Here is a 19,063-nt window from a genome sequence, read left to right as displayed (position 1 = left end):
AGGTATAGTTGAGGCAGGTGTTATCAGGTGTCTTCTCTCCATTTACAAATGAGGAAATGCATGATCAGAGAGCTTAAGGAGACTGCCTAGGGCCACACAGCAAGACAGGTGCCATTGCAATACCAGTGCTGAGCTCTCAGCTGAGCCATGCTCCTACAGAAATGTCTCCCCTTAATTTATCAACGTAGTAACCAATGGCAGGTTTTCTATAATGCTTTCAGCTCCCCGATTTTGCTTGTCTGTGACTTTGGATCTTTTCAGGAATGGAAGGCAGGGGCATGTGTCACTGGAGTCTAGCCACCATAAATGTCAATGTGAGGAGTAAAGACCAGCTGGTAAGTGATTTCAAATCCATCGAATCCCTACACTTTTCTCAAGATACCATTTATCTTTGTCTGTGGAAGCAAGGCTAATTTAGACAACAGTTAGACCCCAAAAGCAATTGTGTACACGAGCTAGGTTGTCTCCATTGGAGAAGAATTCAGAAAGATTCTGGATGATTCTGAAAAGTAACCACTAACACCACCCTCTCCACGTCTCCCATCTGACACTAGCAAAGGCAGGCCCTGTTCACGGCTCAAATGTGGATTATCACCAGAAACAGTGACTTCTCCAGAATGGCCCATACTCTGGTGTCCACGTCCCACCTGGAAAGCAGCGTTCAATGCTCAAAGAAGACACCAAGGTGGGACCTGGGCCTCACCACCAGCCAAAGTGCCCATGGGGTCTGGGGCAGGAGGGATCCTCATTGGCTCTTCAGCCTACCTTTCTCCAGCTTCCTTTTTTAAATTCCTCCATTAGCGCAAGTCAACTGTCTCCACATTTGCTCTAAAAACATATTTAATGTACACTGAGAACCCATTTCAACACAGGTGTTGTTATTCCATTTATGAGAGCCTGGGAAGAATTGAGAGCATGACCATCTTGGAAGAGACCAGATCATCTCAGAAGTGACCTCGCTGGAGCCAGAGCACATTCCCATGGATCCTGAAGGCCCTTATTTTTCACCCAGGCCATGGGGACCATTTTGTATCAACAAGGAGAAGCTTGTGCAGTTGGCTCCCCTCCTGCCTGTGCTGTCTGGACTCTGCTGACCGTCTTATTTTGCATGAACAGAGCTGTCCTGGTCCCAGACATCTTTTGCTGGTATGGGGACCAGAAGTCAGAACCGGAGGTCCAACAGTCCCTGGAGCTGGAGATGAATGTGCTTAGGGCATGGAGTGTGGGGATTCTTCAGTTTTCCTACAGAAAAATGCCCACTGCATATTTCATGGTAGCCAACTGTAATTTTGTCTCGTTTGATTGTCTTGATTTCTCTTCATCCTCCAGAAGAGCATCTGTTCAACATGAATACAGTGTGAGTTCAGGAAAGCCATGGCAGAGACCTCCTTTACTAGGGCCATCTGCTTGTCCTTGCCCTTTGGAAAAATCAATGAATTTTATTTTTGGACGGTCTGTTCCTTAAGCCTGAAAATATTCATTGGAACACCATGGGTGAACAAAGTCCACCCTCCCAGCCCAAATCAATTTCTCTGAAGTTGGCCGGATGTTGTCACAGTTTCCCTATAACTGGCTCCAGGGGATTTCTGTGCTGAAAATTGCACCTGGGAGCTGGTGGCTGCAAATGGGACAATTCTTATAACAAAACTCATGGCACTAGTAGAAATCTGGTGGTGTGTACTCAGTTCTATCCAACTCTTGCAACCCTGTAGCCCACCAGGCTCCTCCGTCCATGAGATTCTACAGGCAAGAATACTGGAATGGGTTGTCGTTTCCTCCTAGAGGGGATCTTCCTGACCCAGGAACTCAAACTTCATCTCCTGCATCTCTTGCATTGCAGGCAGACTCTTTACCACTGAGCCACCGGGAAGCCCAGAAATCTGATGAAGATGCCTTCATCATTTGGAGTTTTGTGACTTGCAACGTTATACCTTGTCACCCAAATGATAGAAAATCTCCCACAAGGAGGTTATGAAACCCATAGCCACATCAGCCTCCTCCTGGGGCTGGTGGGCTGGGAACTGGAGTCAGTGTTGATGAAATAGAAAACCCTAAGAAGTGAACTTAGAACGCTGGAGACTAGGGAGTATTTTGTCCAAAGCATGTGTCTTGAGAGCTCACAGGAGTCCTGTGCTGTATGTGCAATTTTGCTCTTGATGGAGAATGATTCAGGCTCCCCCAAGGCCAGTTTCTCTTTATCTCTCTCTCTGCACACTGTGACTTGCTAACCTCTTTCCTTGAGCCAATAGCCTCAATTTTATTTTCACCACATCATTATTTCTGTGACCCAGACATGCCAATGGGCCGTTAACATTATTTTGATGGGAATTTTATTTTATCATGAGGATTACAAGCAAATGATGTAACAGCTTTCTGTTCACTAAGGAATCTCCATGAAGCGGGGGTAAAAGGCACATAATCCAGGGGAGGGGGAAGGGCACTCACTTTTATTGCACTCCTCCTAAATCCAGGTGCTTTACATAGATTATCTCAGATCAGTTCATCCTAGGCAACAGCCTTGTGAAGATCGCCATTCAATAGACAAAGAAAGGGAGACTTAGGGAGGTTGAAAAAGTTACCCAAGACCTCAAGACCTGACCTTAAAAGCAGGCGGAAGCAGGGGCCAAAGACTAGAATCTTTCCACTGACAAATCAGCAGCTTTCTGTGCAGAATACCTTGAGCTCTTAGACCAACTCCCAAGGCTGCAGACCAGTCCAAGTGGAGTGAGGGCAGCTGCCTGGTGTCTTGGGGCTGTGAAGAGTCCACCAAGGAGCCTGGGACAAACCAGAACCACAGTAGCTCAAGGTCCATCTTCCTTCCCCAGATGCAGCTCTTCCCTTGTTTGGTGAGAAAGGACAGCCTGCCAGTAGGAAGAACAGAAGCCTTGCTTTCATCAGGCTGCAGCTTTTGCATTCTGGATGGTCCAGGCCCTCCCCTGGCTATCAAGGTATGTAGGGCTGACCTGTCCCCTTCAGCCTGCACTGAAGAACAGCAGATGGCATTCAGGCTGATTCTGCACCTCTGGCTGACTAATCTCCCAGGAACAAGAGCAAACAGAGAGCTCGGGACACCATATGTCCCTGACTCACCGTGCTGGCCGGAATCACCGTCGTTCTCCCAGCATATGCCTTCTTGGGCCCAGGTGGAAGGTGGGTCAGAGGAAAGCTGCCTGAAAGTTACAGGCAGAAAGATTATAGACATAAAGACACACATAGGGAGTGGGCATCGGTTAGTCACATCCTAAATGACGTTTATTATTCTTTAAAACCTGCTTTGTTTTTCTAGACAGCGTTCAGCTTCAGCCAGGGGCCAGCACAGCACTTACCACCACAGGCTCTCAGGGTCTGTGAATGGAATCAAGGAATTGCCAGCCTAATCCATTTTCTTTATATCAGTCTGGAATGTTACCCCAAGTTGAAAATGAAGCTGACCCTAGTTCAGTTGAAAGATGTCTTCTCTTTTTTAAAAAAAATATTTATTCATTTGGCTGTGTTGGGTCTTAGGTGTGGCACGCAGGATCTTTGTTATATCATGTGACATCTTCTTTGTGGTGTACGGGCTCCAGAGTTGTGGCTCATGGGCTCCAGAGTGTCCGGGCTTCAGTAGTTGTAGCTCTTGGACTTAGCTGCTCCCCAGCAAGCAGGATTCTTCGTTTCCCCAACCAGGGATTGAACCTGCATCCCCTGTATTGCCAGGCAGATTGTTAACCACTGGACCACCAGGGAAATTCCCCAAAAGATGTCCTCTTGAGATGGGGAGGCTGCATCCTGTTTCCTCTGACCTCTTCAGAGCCTCCTAAGCTGGCGAGCCAAAAGGGCAATGTTGGAGGTAGAAGTCTTGGAGTGGGCTGCTCAGGGTTTGAGAAAACTGGATTTCTTCTGGGGTGGCATGCTTAGCATTCTTTAGGAAGATAATGGTGCATGAACCTTCCATTACTCTTCTCTTAGTCAATCAAGGCCAGAATCTTAGGTTTAGGACCACAAGAGTACTGAGCTGGAGGGGCTGGATGGACCCGTCTAATTCATTTTTTTCCTGCACACCCATCTAGGGTCACAGGGTTGGGAGAGCGTTACCTGGATCTAGAAGTCTCTTGATGGTCCAGCGCTTTTCTTGAAAGAAGCCAGTGGAGCCTCTGGCATGAGTCACTCTGAGCCCCTGCCCTGGGACCCCAGTGGTAGATGTCTGCCTTTCACACTGCAGGCTTTTGGGCCATAGTTTTTACTTAACAACTGGACTCACAGGAAGGTTAAGAGTGATCCAGAGCAGCAATAATGGTGGCAGCCATTCTAGAGCAAATCTTTAATGCTATCAAGAGCTGTCCATGGCAGTTTTTCAGTCCCTGTATCTTCCAGTTCTGAAAAATTTGTGAGGTGGGTCTTATCACTGCTACACAGAGGAAGAAGTTGAAACTTTGAAAGGCCAAATGAACCATCCAAAAGCCCATTGTTAACTGGACAAGGATGGAGTTTGAACATTGTTGTTTTTCTTGCTCAGTTGCTAAGTCTTATCAGATTCTTTGTGACCCCCATGGACTGCAGCATGCCAGGCTTCCCTGTCCTTTACTATCTCCTGGAGTTTGCTCAATGTCCACTGAGTCAGTGATGCCATCTAACCATCTCATCCTCTGTTGTCCCCTTCTCCTCCTGCCTTCAATCTTTCCCAGCATCAGGGTCTTTTCCAATGAATTGGCTCTTTGCATGAGGTGGCCAAAGTTTTGGAGTTTCAGCTTCAGCACCAGTCCTTTCAGTGAATATTCAGGACTGATTTCCTCTAGGATTGACTGGTTATATCTCCTTGCTGTCCAAGGGACCTCAAGAGTCTCCTCCAGCACCACAGTTCAAAAGCATCAACCCTTTGGCACTCAGCTTTCTTTATAGTCCAACTCTCACATCCATATATGACTACTGGAAAAACCTTAGCTTTGACTAGAGGGACTTTTGTTGGCAAAGTGATGTCTCTGCTTTTTAATACACTGCCTAGGTTTGTTATAGCTTTTCTTCCAAGGAGCAAACATCTTTTAATTTCATGGCCTCAGTCACCCCAGAATCTAAGATAGTACTGAGGCTCTGTTCGTAATCTTTAGAAGATAGTTCTCAGCGGGCTTCCCTGGTGGCTCGGAGGTTAAAGCGTCTGCCTGCAATGCAGGAGACCTGGGTTCGATCCCTGGGTCGGGAAGATTCCCCTGGAGAAGGAAATGGCAACCCACTCCAGTATTCTTGCCTGGAGAATCCCATGGATGGAGGAGCCTGGTGGGCTACAGTCCACAGGGTCACAAAGAGTTGGACACAACTGATTGACTTCACTTTCACCTTCTCAGATAAAAGGGATCATATGGATACAGAAGACAGACTGGGGATTTAATGTGGTTGCTTAAGATACTTTGAAAGCTTCCAGTTCCGGGGCAGCAGCTGACAGGTGGGGCTGGATGGAGAGCTCACCTCCACTCAGTCCTCTTCCCAACCTCCTGTCCTGCTGATCCTCAGCAGGAAGGACATGGGAATTTCCCAAGTTCCTTTACTCTTTCTCTCTATAATCAATTCTGTAGCTTTGCTTCTAACACTAAAATTCCAACTCAAATTCAGAAATGCTGGTAACACAGGCCCAGGATGCAGTTTGTTGTCCACTCATGGAAAGCTGGGCTCTATCACTGGGACACCCACTTGTCCAAGAAAGTGAACTCGCCTTTAAGAAGCAAAATCCTAGAAAAACATCCCTGTCAGAGGATGTAGGAAACAAATCCCTTGGCTTCTGGTCTAATAGATTTTTATTGAGGAAGGAGAGCTGATGCCCAAGATCAATCCAACCTCACCCAGGTCACTGCTGCTGGGGACAGGCCAGCTGGGCACACTCCCATAACACTTACAAGTGGAGGTGTTTTCAGGGCATGGGGTATCTGGAAAAGAAACCACTTTGAAAAGTCGTATGCTAATATTAGCCAAATATGTTGGAGTCTCCAAACCACTGTCTTCTGTTGGACTTCTCATTGGAATTTGGTATTTGTATTCTCTGGCTTGCCTGGTGGCTCAGCAGTAAAGAATCTGCCTATAATACATGAGACTTGGGTTTGATCCCTGGGTCAGGAAGATCCCCTGGAGAAGGAAATGTCATTCCATTTCAGTAACTGTGTCTGGGAAATCCTGTGGACCGAGGAGCCTGGGGACTATAGTCTATGCAGGTCACAAAGAGCTGGACATGATTGAGTCACTGACACTCAGGTGTATTTTTACTTTGCTACTATGGCTGCTAAAAAATATACAAAATTATATACACACACACAGACACACACACACACATATATGACTTGCATCATTTCTATTAGACAGTGCTGATCTAATAGGTATACATAAACATATACCTGCAAACAGAATATTCATTTATAAGTTCTCCCAGAACAAAAGAACAATTGCCAAATTATCAGTATACACAGATTATGCTCTCTGATCATAACAAAATAATAAGAAGAAAGTGTCAAATATCTCTTGGGCTCACAAATTATATAACACATAGGCAATAGTATTCAAGGGACAAAATTAAAAGATATTGCAAAATTTTTATAAATGAACAAGGATGAAAATGTCAAACTCTATGGCCAATACCTAAGTGGCATTTCGTGTTTTGTGTCATTTTGAGTACATTATCATAAGCAAGACACATTGAAAACCAAAGACCCAAAGGCAAAATGAAACATACTAGGGGAAAAAAGAGAATTAGAATAAAACCAGAGTAGTAATAAAGAAGAATATAAAAAAGATAAGAAGAGAAATCAATGAAACAGCCCAGATCTCCACTGCAATCTGATTCTTTGAAAAGTGAGTGAACAAAGGTGGGAATGACATTCTATATATAAATACGTATTTGAACCAGGGTAAATGGACCATGTCATAAGGGAAATTAGTGATTCTTGACTAGAGGAATCAAAGAAGGCTGACCTAGAATCAAAGAAGGGACCGTTTTCTAAGTAGATAACTATAGCACAGGTAGCCCCTCCTATCTGGAGGACCTGCCCACACCCCACGGTGCAGGGGGAACACCAGTGTGTGCTGTGGAGCCAGAACACGGATGGGAGATGGTGGGAAAATAACAGAATAAATCAAGAGAAGAGCCCTGGGTGGACATGCCACGCCATGTTGTTGTTGTTTGGTTACTAAGTCGTGTTCGACTCTGCGACCCCATGAACTGCAGCACACTAGGCTCCCCTGTCCTTCACCATCTCCCCAAGCTTGCTCAAATTCACTTCCATTGAGTCAATGATGCCATCCCAACCATCTTATCCTTTGTCACTCCTTTCCCTTCCTGCGTTCAATGTTTCCCAGCAGCAGGGTCTTTTCCAATGGGTTGGCTCTTCACATCAGGTGGCCAAATTATTAGAGCTTCAGCTTCAGCATCAGTCCTACCAATGAATATTCAGGACTGATTTCCTTTAGGATTGAGTGGATTAATCTCCTTTCTGTTCAAGGGACTCTCGAGAGTCTCCTCTGGCACCACAGTAGGAAAGCATCAGTTCTTTGGTGCTCAGCCTTCTTTATGGTCCAACTCTCACATCTATACATGACTATTGAAAAAACAATAGTTTTGACTATACAGACCTTTGTCAGCAAAATGATGTCTCTGCTTTTTAATACACTGGTTAGGTGTGTCATAGCTTTCCTTCCAAGGAGCAAGTGTCCTTTAATTTCATGGCTGCAGTCACCATCTGCAGTGATTTTTGAGCCCAAGAAAATTCTAATTTTTTGCATTTAAAGAGATATAGAAGGTTATTTTAAGTGTTATAAAATATTTGGGGTGACCTCCCAAGCTGATGCTTTTCTCTTTTCTTGAATTCCAAACATACAATAACACAAAATGTAACACCCCACTTCTCACTGGTTTCTCCCATTTGAAGTTTCTAAATGGAAAGTTCTTTAGAATGAAATATCTTTCATTTCCTCAAGTGCATCCTCAGAACTTGGTTGCTCACCAGAAGCTACTGCTTAATCCTGACAACACCTGACACTACAGAGAGACACTGGGATCTAGGGTACGTGTGTGTGTGTGTGTGTGTGTGTGTGTGTGTGTGTGTGTGTGTGAAGACAGAGAGAGAGAGAGAGGGAGAGAGAGGGAAGAAGGTAAAATCAACTTTCTTGGTTCCTTCTTTGCTTCTATAGATGTAGTCAAAAAGATTAATTTTAAAGCTTGTCTACTGGGCACAAATTCTCAATTGTATATAGCTGGAAATGATCAGTTTGGGCAGAGGAAGCTGCCTCAGGTAAATATAGCACTTAGCAAGGTAGGATAGCCACACACCATCTACAAGAGAAGACGCCATCTGAGCGGCCAGAAACACCTAATCAGTCAAGGCATCACTTTTCATAACGTACCCAGATAATGCCCACAACTGGCTCTGTTCTGGGCCTGTGGGCACAGACCCTGGCCCAGCCCCCTCTGCATCAGCCTCTCGCCCCCTGCCTTTGTCTGCAAACAGGGGAGAGGAGCTTCAGGTTGGAGGCCTCACAGCAGCTGAGCAGGCCAGGTGTGCGTCCATTGGCTGCAGGACCAGGCTGAGTCCGATTTTCTTTTGTACATAAAGATAAGAAGCCAAGGGCCCCCTTTCGAAAGCAAACACGTTGAATTTGAACCACCACCTCCCATGATTCACCGGATGGAATTTACGACAGTGTTTACCCTTTTCCACAAAAGTAGTGAATGGATCAGTCTTAATCTGAAATAAAAATCCACAGCAGATGCATTTTGAAGCCCCACGGGGGAGATTTTCCTGCAAAGACCCCCATGACTCCAGATCGTTCACTCAGAAGTCAGGGGAAAGAGTGGCCCAGATCTTCTGGGGAGAAGCAACTCCAAGGACGAACCAAACAAGTCTTTGCATGTGCCAAGTTCTGCAGGGCCCCCTCTTAACAGCGGGAATTCAGACAAAACTTCAGGAATGCTTTGCTGGGCAGCTGTGGTGCATTCAAAGCAGAGAAAGGGCCTTAATCTTTGCAAAACCAACAAAGATAAGCAAGAGCTTTAGCCCGGTTGAAATTAGCCAACTTGCTGCTACACAATGTCCTTGTGACCATTATCCAGGCTCTGACCGCGGAATGGCACCACTCAAGTATGCTGGCAATGTTTAACGAGCCATCTGTCTTGTACCTGTTCCACAGAGCAGCAGCCTTTGTTGGAACCCTGGCCCCGTCCAACATGTCCACTGGCTGCTCACTGGACGGGGACCCTCGGCTCTTTCCTGTCTCATGTGAATTTCACACCTCGCTCCGTGATGTACTGTGGTTGCTGCCCGAGGACATTTGAAAGGGGCATATGGGTTTTGTATTTGTCCATCGATCATTTTGCATGGCTCCATGTGTATAATTACTTTACTCATTTATTTGATTTTTTTCCCCCAATTTTTCTTCTTTTAGGGGAATTCCAATATTCACTCCAATGTCACTAACTGCTGATTTTCTTTTCATTCTTGTCCTTGAAATTAGAAGCCCCCTCCCCTCAGATATATATTTTTTATATGTATGGAAAAGATCTTCTGCTTAAATATCACAGTTTCAGGAGTTTGCAGGTTATGTTATTGAAGACTTGGGTTCAACCACTTGAACTTCATGTTTTCTGAGGTCTGTAACAGTCACATCTAGGCATTGTCACATGACTCAATAGATCGATTTCCTTGCACAACTGCCCGCGTTAGGGTAGAGATATGAGACAATAACAAAATCAATTCACGGATTTCGTTTTGTTAAAAAAAAAGTGTGCTTTATCAAAATTCTCTGATTTCAAAATTTCAATGTGAATTCAAAATTCACATTGATTTCTCCTGCTCTGCCTTCCTTGCTCAGAAGTAACATGTCCTCATCTTTGTCTTATAGGCATCATGATGTTGCTCGAATGATGGTTGTCTCGGGCATGTCTTCATGTTGGCAACCTCAGAGTCCTGAGGCTTTGACCCCGTCACCACCCAGCTGTGTTATCTTTGGGTCTCACTTAGACTCTTATCTATCCAAGGGACTGGATTTGATTAGAGGCAAACAGGAAGTTAGATGCGTGCAAGGGCTCCCAAGAGCATCAAGTATAAAGTGGAAAACACTCTGTGTTTGGAGACTCTCACATATATGTGTCCACACTGGTGCCCAGGCACCAGAGCCTCTGGGTGACCGTCCAGCCTCATGTCATCCTCATGGGGTCACCCCAAACAAATCCTGTCTTCAAGGCAGACAGACCCACTGGAAGGAATTTAGATACCCACAGTGTCTTTCCAGAGCAACAAAACAGACACCTTAAAAATGGCTGCACAAAGAACTTTATCCTTAAATCTAAATTTTCATGGGATCCAAGAAGAAGAGCAGGATAGAGGGTGAGGAACCTCTTCAGACTTGACCTCTCAGAATTTAAAGGCAAAGGGAAACAATAGGGGGCAGTTTTCAGAGGTGGGTGGTCACCACTGGGAGCTTGAGTAAGAATTCCTTCATGTTTTTTTTTTTTTTTTTTTAAGACTGTGCCTTGTGGCATGCAGGATTTTAGTTTCCTGACCAGGGATCAAACCCACGCCCCTTGCCATGGAAGGTGGATTCTTAACCACTGGACTACCAGTGAAGTGGAATTCACTCAGTCGTGTTCAACTCTTTGCAACCCCACGGACTATACAGTCCATGGTATTCTCCAGGCCAGAGTACTGGAGTGGGCAGCCTTTCCCTTCTCCAGGGGATCTTCCCAATCCAGAGACTGAATCCAGGTCTCCCACATTGCAGGCAGATTCTTTACCAGCTAGTCACGAGGGAAGCCCAAGAATATTGGAGTGGGTAGCCTATCCCTTCTCCAGGAAATCTTTCTGATCCAGGAATTGAACTGGGGTCTCCTGCATTGCAGGCGGATTCTCAGAACTACGAGAAGTCCTCTTCTTTGCATTCTTAATTTCATCCTTCAGTTTCAATTTTGATTACATTATGTGTTTTGTAACATCATCTAATATTTAATGCCTATTGTATAACATGTTGTCTCCTAATATGTGTATTGTTCATTGAATAAATATATATTTACTCAATAGATAATCATTTATACATGCACATACATGTGTGTGTGTGTGTATATATATATATATATATATATATATATATATAACTTAATCATAAATGCATCCATTTATCTGACATCCAGGCTATTCCCACCTTTTGCTCATGGTGAATGATGTTGCTATGACACGTGTGTACATGTGTCTAAGTCCCTGCTTTCAGTTCCTTGGGCACATACCTTGCAGTGAAATTTCAGAGTTACAGGACAATTCTACAGAAATTTTTTGAGGAACTCACCCCCACAGAAACTACACAATTTTACTTTCCCACCAGCCACACAGGTACCAGAGTTCCCGTTCCTCCACATCCTTGCCAAAACTCAGTTTCCTTTTTCTAAACAAAGCTCACCCTCTGAGTGGGCAGGAAGTGGGACTGCCCATTCGCAATTCCAGGAGTCTTCTTGGTCTGCACTTCCTTGGGGATGAACTTCAAGGACACAGGTGTGGGTGAGCTCCTCCACCATGTGTCAGGAAGGCTCTGGGGCCCTTCTCTCCTAGCATCTCCCAAAGCCCCCATATTGGTGTAAGGATTGATGCCTCTAAGAGGTACCCCTTCCTAAAGGACATCATTGCCACCAGGAAAGAGAGCAGCTTGTATCCGACAGTGTGAGTCATAGAAAACAGGAGGGTGAGATCCTGGAGTCCAGGGTATGGAAGCCAGAATTGAAAGAGATGGACGACTCCCTGTTGGGCCAGAGTCCAGAGCCTTACCTGACCCAGAGGTGACAGTAGCATGTCCCAGGCAGAGGAGGGTATCCTGAGGCAAGGGCAGCTAGGAAGGCACGGACGTCTCGGGTACGGGGAGCAAGTGGCTCAGGACGGGGAGAGTCAGAATCTTCTCCTCACCTCACCTCACTGCCACACAGGCAGTGGCACAAAAAACAAATCTGAGAGAAAGCAGCCCCCACCTGCGAGCCTGAGGCTTTCTTTCCTCTGTCCCTTCTTTGAAGGGTATTTTTCAACTTGGCCACATGTTCAAATCATCTAGGAGTTCTGAAGATCCCTGGGGCACTGGCCAATGAGATCGCACATGCTGTACGTGGGACCCAGCATCCGTCTTTGAACATCCCCAAGGAGATTCAAGTGGGCAGTCAAGGATGAGAGAAGTAGAAGTTTAGTTTTAAAATGATAGGTTTAAAAACTAGACTTCATTAGATTTTTTTGTTTTTATTGTTAAAGAAATACGGTCACACTGTAGAAGTTCAGATGGAATAAAGATATCGAGAGGTCTTGTGGCCTGAAGGCAGCTGTAGACAGCCCAACCCATGCCCAATGGGGGGCTTCTTTCCTGGAAGGGTGGACAGAAGGAGGGCTGGCTTCCAGGGCAGGGCTGTGCCACTGAGGACACCCAGCATATGATATATTCTCTGTGTCCCCAGCACTGTGGCAGGCATGGTGAGGTCTGCACTCAATAAACGTTTGTAGAATCAGTGAATGGGAGCAGGAAGGCATGAATTCATGAAAAGCAGCCCAAGACACGGTCCCTGCCCTCTAGGAACTTACAAAGGGGCTGTTGAATAGGCATTACAATGACAATAATCGGATGGTGATAATAGTTCCTGCATCAGTGGCTCTGTATGTCTGTGCACGCAGCCTGGCAGCCAGGGAAACCAGGGAGGGTTTTTGAAAACTCTGTTTGGTAGCTACGGCCTCTCTTATCTTTATTAATGCCCAGCAAAGCACAAACAGACACACTGCCCCCTTCTTGATAAAACAGGTAAACAGGAGCAGAGCAAAAACTGAGGAGACAGGTTTCCAGTGATACCCAGAGCCCACGTGGGTGGTCACAGAAAGGCCAAAGAGAGTGGAGAAAACCCTGCCTCTCAGATATGGAGTTATTCTGATGATGGCTTGAGTCTTTGCCTGTTTGACATAAGTTTCCCAAGCTCTCCAGCCTCCACATACATTAAGTTGATCAGCCACAAGCTCTTTGTCACTTACAGCTTCTTCTTCTGGTCATGATGATGGAGAGAACAGGACAGGGGAGAGCTGGGGGCTTGTCTCGTTTGATTGTCAACACCCTGTGCAACTTTAGTAATGTTCCATATCTTTGACCTGCAACACAGACAGCAGGTTCTGTCCTGCTTCTCTTGCCTGATGGTTGGACAAAATTCAGGAGCATTGAATTACTGACCTAAAGGCACCTTTTCATCCTTAGGTGTTTTCCGCTTCCATCACGTAAAGGGCTGGGAGGCCGAAGGACCCTCAGTCACAGAGCAGCCCACAGGCCAGGTGTACTGACTTTGTCTGGGCTGTGGTCCCAACCCTCTGCTGCCTCTCACAAGCTGTGGGAAGCAGGCAGCTGCCAGTAGACTGTAGGTACTAGACATGTACAAGGATCTCAGACAGCCATTTACACCTGCAGCTTTGTTAGTCACTGCGCCATTTTAATTCCTCCTCTTATTTCCCTCTGTCAGTCCCAGGCAACCTCCCCTCCTGTTCAAAGAGAAAATCCTTTTTCTCCTTCCTTCCTTTCCGCCCTCCCTCCGACTCTCTCTCCTTCCTTACTCCTTCCCTCCAAACTTCCTTCATTTCTTTTTTTTTTTTCTTTCTTCTGCTTTCCTTCCTTCCTCCTTTCTTGTCTTCCTTTCCTTTCTTTTCTTTTACTTTTTTTATCCAGGTCAAAATGTGTTTGGGTGACCTTAGGTAGGTGACAAGCAGGTGAGGACACTGACTCCCACTTGTTGGCCAAGATTCCTCAACTATGTGCTCTGAGCCTGCAGGGTGCCTGACCCCACAATGGCTCATGGGTACTGTATGGGTACTGCCTGGCCACTTATCTACAAGCCATTTGAAAGGTTGGTATCTCAGTTAGCCTTTACCACTTGAAAAAATTATTTTATTTTGTGTTACGATATTATGTATTTTTGGTTAGCCTGCTACAGAAAAGTACCCCGTGTACTTTTATTTCAGAAGTGAATTTGAAAACCCAGCTCATTTCTGAGCTTCTTAGGGGTGAGAAGCAGTCAGTTCAAACAAAAGTCTTATTGGGTTTCCCAGGTGGTGCAAGAAGTAAAGAATCTGCCTGCCAATGCAGGAGATGCAAGAGACCTGGATTCAATCCCTTGGTCGGGAAGATTCCCTGGAGAAGGAAATGGCAACTGACTCCAGTATTCTTGCCTGGAGAATCCCCATGGAGAGAGGAGCCTGGTGGGCTACAGTCTATGGGGTTGTAAAGGGTTGGACACGACTGCAGTGACTTAGCCTGCTTGTTACCTCTGTGGGGCCAAAGATACCCATGTGGACACCGGGTGACCCAGACTCTGGAGATTCAGCCCAATGGCCTGGCCGGAGTTTGGTTTTGAGAGGTGGGGAGTGTGACGCAGGGGTGACTGTGCTCTGCTTGGGCAGCTGGTAGGGCAGCAACAGGTGACGCACCACCCTGTGTGTCCTCAGCCTCCCTGAGTCCAGCGCCTCTAGGCTGAGATCTCCCCCGGCCTTGGCTGCTGGCCTGCAGGCCTACTGCTCCCTTGGTTCTGATCCCCACCTGTTTCTCCAGGCAGGAGCTGCTTCACCAACCATCAAGGAGCTTTGGACAAATGGATCCTGGACTTTAGCCCATCCTTTCCCAGCTGCTTTGTGAAGAGCTGACTATTTTCTGGCACTGACAGAGGGACAGGAGAGGGTATACATAGCCAGACTTGATGTAGCATTATCTTCTGGGGTCATTTCAGAGATTTTCCAGGGGTTACTTTGAGCCCTACCTGTGATCTGCAAATCCCTGCTTTAAGAATTCCCAAGCTGCAGCTCTACTGTGTTCAGAACAGAAATGAGACAAGGTCTGGATTCTGACTGGTGGCTAACTGAGATACCAGTCTTTCAAATGGCTTGTAGATAAGTGGCCAGGCCTCTACAGTACCCATGAGCCACTGTGGGGTCAGGCATCCTGCAGGCTCAGAGCCCACAGATCCGGAATCTTGGCCAGCAAGTGGGAGTCAGTGTTCTCACCAGAAGCCCCAGAAGAATCGCCAGGGTATTCAACACTAAGTGTTGCCTGGGCAGTGAGCAAGTTCAACCTCCTCACTGGAAATTATGAGAAACTTTTCGGCCTGTTTAAAGGATGTGGTTTAGTTCTGCCTAGAATGTAGCATGCAAGTGACCCCTGCTCTACTGGGTGAGCACACACACGTAGACATGCACACAGAAGACATGTATAGACCCTGAACACACCGATATGAACAAGGCAAGAAAAGGACACTGGACTCCTAGCCATCAGACCAGCCAATCAGCAGAGGCTCCCCAGGCACCAGGATGTTTCTAGAATTCCCTATTTAATTAAAAACGACAGGCTATGTGGGGTGTGGGGAGGTGATATCAAACATTTGTTTCCTATCATTTGCGATTCTGTGAGAGGTTAGCAAAAAGGGCCATTTTGTCCCGTAGGCCCTCCTGTCTTGGCAAAGATGATTTGCATTTGTCCTGAGCGGCCAAGGGAGCTGGGCTTCCGGAGACCTGGCAGTGGGCTTTTATACTGTCGATTACTCAGATTTCTTCCCTCTTCATCCAAGCTGAGTTCTGGACCATCCCTGGCCCCTCAGGACCCTGACTCAGGCCAACGTTGCTGTGTTGCCTCACCTCTGCAACCTCTCTCTGTAGCCGGGGCACCTAGCCCCTCTGCTCTGCCAGACCCCCACAGGGAGAGAAGCTCCATCAATTTGTGAGGACTGGACCTCTACCAACTAGCTAGTTCCAAAGAGGAATGACACTTGGAGCCTCAAGATTTTCAGGTATCTCAATTTAATGCTTTAAAAACTCAAGGATGAAGTAGTGATGGTATTACATTTGAACAAATTTGGCCTCCCAAAGCAGGCCTAATCACATAAAAGATGCCCATGGCCGGTGTCCAGAGCCTCGCTTTCCCAGGACCAAGCCTGCCATCCTCATTGGACCTGTGAGCCTCTCACCAAGTGACCCCTGTCTTCTAAATTCATCTCATCTCCTTTCACTCTTCTGAATGCGAAGGGGAAGGCAAACTCTTGTTGCCTCAAGATATCCCTCTTCATTTCTGTGCCTCCTCTGGTGTCACCCCCAGGCCAGGGCCCCCTTCCCTGGTTCAGAGCCCTGTTTGAGCCCCACCTGGCCTCAGCATCACTCACACGTGTCATGTGGGGTGGCTTGCAGCCCAGTCCCATCAGCCACTTTTTGGGTTTCTTTGTGTCCCCTGCATCATACCTAGCAGATAAAAATGTCAATGGTTAAATTCAAAATGGAAATTTCAAAGGCTGCCTTAGTTTCCTGAAAGCTCTGAGTAGATTTCCTCACTCAGCCCCACCCCCATCCACCATGTAACAAAGGAATAGAATGACTTCTTTGTTCTTCTGGGACAAACTTTTTTTTAAAAAAAATCTTGCTCAGCCTGCCCCTATAAAAGGCTTATCTCCAGGGCTGGTAGGAGACATTTTAATTCCTTCCTGTTTGCTGATCTTTCTCCTCAAGGCCCCTCAGCTCAGGCCCCACCCCGTGCCCCAGGTAAGGTCACCCAGGAGTGCTGGAGTCCATCTGTCACCTGACACACTCTCTTTATAGCCACTACAGGCTGGGCACTGGCCACCAGACCATGGGCATTACTTCTGGAACACTTCAAGAGGGTCCACTGTCTCGTCTCACAACCCGCCTCCTTGTCTTATAGGGAGGTGTCCTCTGGCTCATTTGATTTTGTAATTTCTCTTTCTTCATTTCCCATCGGCCTTCTCTTTTCCCAGCCCTTTATGTTAGGAGTGAATTTAGGTAATTCTCATTTTAGAATTTTGCCACATCGTTGGATATTTATGGAGCCCCTCAGGTGTCAGGAATCATTACTCTCTTCTGGGAATGTTCCTGATTTAGGCTTTAGCCCTCAGTTCTATTTTGTTCTGATGGATCACCCCAAAGGTTTCAGAAAGTAAGGTGCTGAAAAATGTGTCTGCTGGTCTTGTGAGGGGATTCCTGTATTTTGTAAAATGCAGTGATGAATCACTCATGACAGAGCTTTCTGTTATAAAAATGCTGCAGTGGAATAAATTTTCTTTTTCACTCAGGGTATCTCATGATTTTCTTTACTCGTCCTGTCTTGTGGTTCTGGGAAGCCTTGGGGATGTTGTGTGGACAGGAAGCAAGGCTACAGTGGATGTTAAAGGAGAAGATTGGACTTCTCATGCTTCTGGGAGCAGCTGGAGAAGTGAAGATTTGGAAGGGAGCTTGGATAATCAGAGATGCTTTAACCAGTCAATCTGAAAAGACAAGCACAACCTATCACTGAAGAGTGATTGTGATGGAGGAGTTCCAGAAGAGATCTAGGGGAAGCTGTTTCTCTGTGTCACCTCCGCTCTGGATATCCAATCTGGTTCTTGGTCAGCAGGGCTGAGCATCTGGAAGATGCCCTGGACAAAGGCACAGAACCAAGACAAGCTGAGCCTCGTCAGGTAGTTCTGTCTGTTGTCATGCCTGTTTTATCCAACCCCTTGGTGACGGCCACTGCTTTGCTTCTGCAGCTCTAACCTTGTGCGCATGTCCGTTTGGGCCAACTCTAACCCAGAACAATGTAGGGGAAGGCATTCTGGAGATAATTATCAGGTAAACCGAGCCCAGGCAGAGAAGAGGGCCTTTGCTGACAGGAGCCAGTGGAGAAGTCAAGAGCGTGGAGAAGGGCACCAACAAGTTAGTATGGAGATGGGGGTTCGCTGGTCTGAGGCAGTGGAGCAAAGCCAAGACCATGGGTCTTGACATGACATGTCTCCCCCTTTGGTGAGTGGAGCTCATGGAGGGCTACGGTTCAGGCTGACAGCTGGAAGGCAAGTGTCGAGTGTTGACTGCTAGTAGTTTCTATTGTGAGACAGATCAATAGAAATAGATCCTTGGGGGGGGGGAGGTGACTCCAGGAGGACCCCCTGGGAATGTCAGATCCCCTAAGTATCCCATCTCCACTTGCCCCATTCTGTGCCCTTGGTTTTCACACCTGAACCCTAAGCACCTGCCTCCCAACTTGGGAAGATTAATCAAGATGCAGAGGTGGTGTTAGTGGTTTTGGTCATAATTATACCTCTTATTTTGGAGGCACTTAAAGCGACAGATCTATAACTTTCCCAAGACACTGTCCACTGACAAAGCAGGAACTCAAACCCACAGGTCCTTATTCAAAGTCCAAGGCTCTGTCTATTTCACCAGGTCCAAGTGTGACAGAAATTGTCACGTTCTGTCTGCTGCTTCCCTAAGCAACAGAAGAGTCACTCCAGTTTTCCAGCAGGGTTTAAAACTGGTTTTCTGGTGTTGAGAATGTATTACTCGATTTTATCCATATTTTTCTTTTCATGCACTTTGCAAATAGGCCAATGACAGTATCCCAGTGAGAAAAAGAAAGCTTCCTTGGGCTGAATGAGATGTCAAGTCCAAGCCTATAGCTCAGCCTCCAGGGCTGACTGAGCCTAAGAAAAGAGGGTCAAGGCCCAGGTCACTACTCCAGAGCTTGTCCACAGTGCAGGCGAAAATGGCGGCCATTTCAAAGTTGACGTAAAAACTATGGCTTTGGGCTTCTCAACATCATCTTCACACACCTCCCTGGCCACTTTACACTCCTCCTTCCCTGAAATTTTCCCTGTCTGGGTATCCTGGGCCCTCTTGCTTTACTGACGTCTCTGATCACAGAGGAAACACTTTCACACCAAGGTCATAGAGACAGGCAGAATTTGGGTGCTTAGAAAAGATAGCTGTAGGTATAGAGGTTATAGGACATATATCTGTTATATAGGACAGAGAGGTTACATTCAGGTGATTCAAGTTTCCTCAAATTTCCCTCTGGTTTCTTCAATGGCAAGAATGACTCTTCCAGGCACCAGGGCCATGGTGAGGTGGGGAAGGCAGAGGCCACCCCAAGCTGGGTGAGCTGGGGCTTCACCAAGTCCCTGTTGAGCTGCAGGAGGCTGCAGAACTTGGTCCAAAGATGCATCTTCAGCTTGACTTTCTCTGGCATCCTCCTGGGGAAACTTTTGACAAGTGAAGAGGCCAGAGATGGGGCGCCCAGGAGGGGATGATGGCGT

General features: G+C 46.6%; 1 protein-coding gene across 3 annotated transcripts in view; it reads left to right on the top strand.

Annotated features, from left to right (window-relative positions):
* FOXA2 (forkhead box A2) overlaps positions 1 to 17,067 on the top strand; it is a 67,552-nt gene extending 50,485 nt beyond the window's left edge. Inside the window, exons 4-6 of one of the 3 annotated variants that reach the window (XR_003037792.2) lie at positions 262 to 335; positions 2,826 to 2,948; positions 14,551 to 17,067. The gene's annotated coding sequence lies outside the window, so the exon portion shown is untranslated. Of the gene's footprint in view, positions 1 to 261; positions 336 to 872 lie in introns of all 3 variants that reach the window. The other 2 variants (XR_003037795.2, XR_003037794.2) reach the window with 2 other exon arrangements.
* Positions 17,068 to 19,063: the final 1,996 nt, after the last annotated feature.

The sequence above is a fragment of the Bos taurus genome, chromosome 13, assembly GCF_002263795.3.
Source record: "Bos taurus isolate L1 Dominette 01449 registration number 42190680 breed Hereford chromosome 13, ARS-UCD2.0, whole genome shotgun sequence".
NCBI lineage: Eukaryota > Metazoa > Chordata > Mammalia > Artiodactyla > Bovidae > Bos > Bos taurus.
This window is presented reverse-complemented; position numbering and strand designations above follow the sequence as displayed.